The following is a 5,868-nucleotide window of genomic DNA, read 5'->3' on the forward strand; positions in this document are numbered from 1 at the left end:
ATTCCAGAGGCAAATGGACTCCCACATATGAAGGGCCATTTGTAGTTAAGAAAGTATTCTCTGGTGGAGCCATGATGCTTGCTACAATGGATGGCGAGGATTTCCCGCATCCCGTGAATGCAGACATAGTCAAAAAATACTACGCATAAAAAAGACCCGCTAGGTCGACGTACCTAGGCAAAAGTAAGGGCATCCCGGCGAACCAAAAGGGTTCGGGCAAAAATTAGGGATAAACATATAAAGACGTACGCCCGGCAAGTCGAAAACCTGAAAAGGCGGCTTGGGCAAAAAAGGGCATCTTGGTGGACTGAAAACCTGAAAAGGCGATCCAGGCAAAAATTAGGGATTAAAGCGTATGACTATGTCCCGTTCTCTGTCAGCTTCAACCAAGTTCAAGGGACTGAACAAGCTAATCACTTCCATTCGACAGCAAGGGATGAGATGCTTAAAGACATAATGACAGTAGTGGAATTAGAATCGATATGACTTTTTTTGCATAGCTTTCTCTCTGTTTTCTTGACAATTTCCTCTTACTAGGATTTCTGTCTCTTTGTACACAAATTGCCTGTTTATAGGCCCTTTTTCGAAATCAATACAATGTCATTTCCAAAAAGATGATTTTGTTTTCACTTTTTCTGTTTTGTTTGCGTAAACGTCCATTGATTTAATTTGAATTGATTTATGCATTTGAATATGATCAATGTTTACCAAAAAATGCCTGCCTAGAATAGTAATAGCAATTACTACACGACTTCAGGATCGAGGAGAAGGTCTAACCATGCCTCCCAATGTATCCGGTGCCAATTCGATTCCCCGGCAACGCCAGTTATTCTCCCGAAGAAATTGGCATCACTAGACCAACTAGTCATCTTTTCTACCCCGACCAAGCTCTGCCGAATGTTTCTACCATCAGATAAAAATCAAATACCCCCAGCTGAGACAGGGTCGTCAGTACAAATATCTCCGACCAGCAGACTAGATTTATTTCCCCAGTAGAATCCCCGGGAAGAACGTTTCAGACGCATATGCATTCATTACATCATTTCACATCGCATACCTGCAGACAATGTTCGCATTTATTTCATTCCGCATCATATACATTACACCGTTTCGTAGCATGCACATGCATACCACGTTCGCGGGCATAAAGCATCTCATGCACCATGACATTGCATGAAACTAACTTGATCTTTCAGGTTAATTACCCTCCTGATCACATTCAAGATTCGAATACATCTCTCGGATATAATCCATGTGACAGACTCTCTGACATTCTCCTAATGATGGCATCTTTAAGCCCATCCCAGATATTCATTGCAAGCATAACCACAAATATTATCAGATACAGCCTAACGTACGGTTCATTCTGATTCAGCCCAACATATGACTCCTTCAGCTCAGATACGATCTAACATACGATCCATTCTGACCTTCAGCAACTCCAATACGGTCTAACGTACGACCCATTTGGATACTCAAATCCTCAGATGCTGCCTAGCGTACGGTACATTCCGAGGTGTAGTCTAGCGTACGACTACTTTCTTCGTCAGATACAGCCTAACGTACGGCTCATTCTGCAACTCCAGTACGGTCTAACGTACGACCCATTTGGATACTCAAATCCTCGGATGCTGCCTAGCGTACGGTACATTCCGAGGTGTAGTCTAGCGTACGACTACTTTCTTCGTCAGATACAGCCTAACGTACGGCTCATTCTGCAACTTCAGTACGGTCTAACGTACGACCCATTTGGATACTCAAATCCTCAGATGCTGCCTAGCGTACGGTACATTCCGAGGTGTAGTCTAGCATACGACTACTTTCTTCGTCAGATACAGCCTAACGTACGGCTCATTCTGCAACTCAGATACGATCTAGCGTACGATCCATTCTGATCTTTCATCCCCAGCAAAGTCATCCGCCTAATGAACAACTCACTCTAGTATTCAGATATGATCTAGCGTATGATCCATTCTGATCCCTTATCCCCAGCAGTATATAATGGATGATTCACTATACAGTCTAGCGTATGACCCGGTATGACACCCATGTCTCCAGATATCGTCTAGCTTCCTGGATGGCATCTTTAAGCCCATCTCCATCAAGACTGGTTGACAAGTGCAAATTTTTGGGCATTCTAGTGTTCAATAATCTTCCACCTCCAGACCACGAACGGCATACTCGCCGTCCTAACTCTCTCGGTTCAAGAATATTGAACAGGGGCAGCTGTCATACCCCAAAATTTGCCCATTAATCTTGCAAAACATTTCTCGAAGTACTCCGACTTATTCTGCAAGGCACTGACATTAAAGGAACAAAAGCCCAGCTCACAACAGGCCCAATCCAGAAAATGGCCCAAACTAGCTCGCTCGCTAGGCGAGCAATTCCTTCGCCTAGCGAATCCCTCGTTATGACACTCGCCCCAGCGAAGCACCAGATCCAGTGAAAGCCCAAACTAGCTTGCTCGCTAGGCGAGCAATTCCTTCGCCTAGCGAAGCTTGCGAATATCAGAATTTCTGGGCTTCATTCTGAGCCCATTAAGTCATCATAATCACTATAAATAGCCAAGCTTCAGCCACGAAAATGGACAGAGGAAGACGGAGGGAAACCCTAGCAGAGAAACCCTGAAGATCGACTCAGAGAATTTCGAGTAGAGAAACCCTGAAGGCCGCTCTTCCGCTCCGAAGCTACCGCCACCCAACTCCACCCGATACCAAAAGTGGTCAGTCTCTCCAACACAGCAGCTTAGTGGCAAACAGGTTTGCGCATCATTATTGTTTTAGGCTTTTAATCGGTAATCTCTATATACATAAAGCATCATGATTGAAGTTTCGAATATGTAATTTGATTCCACATGCGAATTTAAATATGCTTGAATATCATGTTTGTCTATGATGTGCCTGTAATCAAATGCCATAAAAGTTCAGGTTTCCGGAAATCATGCTGCTGTCAAACTCAAAATCTGTCGCCGCTCGCTAGCACATCACTAAGCGAGCCTGGAGCGAGCCCTCGCTGAGCCTTCGCTAGGCGAAGCAGGGGCGAACGGGACAGTGGCTGTTTCATTTCCTTGTTGTTCTATCTTATGTTTGCCTAATCATGATTTATTATAATTCTGCGTCATTTGGCCTGAGTTCATGACTGTTGTGTTTATTCTATGGTGCAACTTTCAATTATACTTTATCTCGATGCGCTAATCTGTGTGTTGAATTGTGTAAAGGCTTATATGTTCTCGAAGAAACGGCCGGCTAGGTATTCCACCTTATGTGTGGGATACACTTATGGAGATTCACTCTGAATTACCCAATTGATTTTAATGTATTAATTTTTATGGCGAAGATCCCCCCAATGGCTTAATTGTTCTTAATGTATTGGTTTTAATATGGACTTAATTACCTACTTGATGACGGCTACCTAATTAATTGTAAAGCTTTGCCTTTAAATAAATGATCTCGGACCTCTCTTTGTCACCCTACGATATTACGATATTACGACATTACGGTATTATGGTCATGTCCTGCGAATGTGGGGATGCACTTAGAAAAGACCCAAAGACCCTTCGGTTAAATCATCATAGTCCCTCGAATGTTGCCTTTGTCCCTCGATGACCCTTCGGTATGGCCTACGGTTAAATGATGATAGTCCCTTCGAATGCTAAGGTATCCTCACAACTGTTGCCTTCAATGACCAATCGACGACCCTACGATGACCCTTTTACATCCAAAGGATAAAACTACTTGCTTCTCAATAGTAAGGACAGTTTTACCCTCATAAGGATAGGAAATGCCCGTAAAGACCTCGGACAAGTATAACCATTAATTGCTCATTCATAACCTAAAAATACTTTTCACACCTCACACATTTCAAACATCCTTTTTTTAGAAAATCACCACTTAGCATACATCCGTACTAGGATCATTGCCGAGTTATATTTTTCTAAACAACTTCCAAAATTAAACGAGATAACCACTTTGTATACATTCATACAAGAATCATTACAAAGTTAAATTCTCCTTTTCAAAACATTTTCTACCCATTTTTCAACACTTTTTCAAATAAAAAAATAATAATAAATGATTGAGCAATTAAGAGCCCATGGATAATCATGGATACAAAGGGTGCTAACACCTTCCCTTTGTATAATGTACCTCCCGAACTTAAGGATCTAAGTTAAGGTCTTTCCTGTTCTTTTCCACCTTTCCTTATTGGATAAAAGAAAAGTCGGTGGCGACTCTTGCTAACCGCGACATTGCGATTAAAAACACAAAAAGTCAGTTCACCGTATGACACCTCCGATTCCAGCCCCTTTGTTGAAGAATCTTCCGTTCTTCAAACCCTCGGCCCGGCTGATCTCAAACACAACGAATCGAACCCGAATCCTTCACTTCAATATCACTGAATCCGCTACTAGACCGATGAAGACTTCCTCTTCTCAATCACCTTCGCTCAGCTGAATATTGATGAAGCAATTCGTCCAAAAAACCCCAAACACAAACCGGTATTGGAGGACAAAACCCTAACGGTTTTATTCAAGAAAGAACCTGCCACAAGCTTCAACCCGAACCGGATTCTCCAATCACAGCTTCGAACCTTATCACCTTTAACCGATCACGAACCACATCAAAAATGATTGTGTGTAGTTGATGTGTTGTGAAATGTTGAAGATGAAGATGATGAATCTTGGACACCTTTTTCACTCTTTCTTGTTTCCTTGAACACTTGAATTCAAAATATGCAAATGTTAGTTGATAAAACTGTTTTGACTTCTATTTATAGTAACTAGCAAACCAACTAAAAATAACAGCTTTTCAAACAGTGAAAAGTACTCAGAAAACTGAGTTTACGCACGAGCGGTCGACCATAGGTCGGCGTGCGCTGACCCGTGGGAAATGCGCCGACCCCTATGGTCGACACAAGGTTCCATGCGCTGACCCGTGGATAGCCTTACTATGCCATGCGCCGACCTGTGGTCGACTCAAGGGTTTTATGCGCTAAGCCGTGAGCTATGCGCCGACCCTTATGGTCGACTCAAGCAAGTATGTGCTGACCAATCTCCAGTTTGTCTGAGTTATGCGCTGACCCGTGAGCTATGCGCCGACCCTTATGGTCGACTCAAAGTCTTCAAATCTGCAAAAATTTGTGTTTTGTGAGTTTCATGCATTTCGTCATGATCCCACTTTGTCCACATATGTTTTTAAGAATTATAACAGATTTTAGATAAGCAGGAAAGGATATGATAGGTAATGTGTTGCATTTGTTTGTAGACGTGCATGGTGGTCATTTGTCATCATCGAAACTTGCGGTCGTAAGTTGTCTGACTCTTTGCCTTTACATACTCCCCCTTTTTGATGATGACAACCTGTGCAAAAACCAACGCGATAAACAACATGCAGTATTGACATATTATGCACACTCCCCCTTTCTTTTGTAACCAGAGGCTAAATAAAAAATGACTGTTAGTCTGTTAGTTGTGGTGAACGTTTTGGTTGCCTGCTTTTGTACACTTTTCTCCCCCTTTGACAACATCAAAAAGAGACAAGGGAGTATTAGTCAACGTAACAAAAGATTCCACAGGAAATAACACAAACAGATAATAATATCACACCAATATCATTTCTGAGCGATAATCATTAATTAAAGGAACAAAGATAATAATTACTGTTGCACAAACAGGCAAAACAAAGAAAACAAACATGAATACATTCAAAATAACAAGCAACATGCAATGTGCAGATGAAGGTCTATGTCCTAATGACGGTGTCCTGGATGATAGCAGACGCCTGGGTTTCTGCTGGGGTCAGCCAGAGTTGATAGGTATTCAGCAACACCGCTCAGATGCTTGAGGCTCCCGTCGACCGACCGATCTAAGTC

Source organism: Lathyrus oleraceus, chromosome 5, assembly GCF_024323335.1.
Source record: "Lathyrus oleraceus cultivar Zhongwan6 chromosome 5, CAAS_Psat_ZW6_1.0, whole genome shotgun sequence".
In the NCBI taxonomy this organism is placed as follows: domain Eukaryota; kingdom Viridiplantae; phylum Streptophyta; class Magnoliopsida; order Fabales; family Fabaceae; genus Lathyrus; species Lathyrus oleraceus.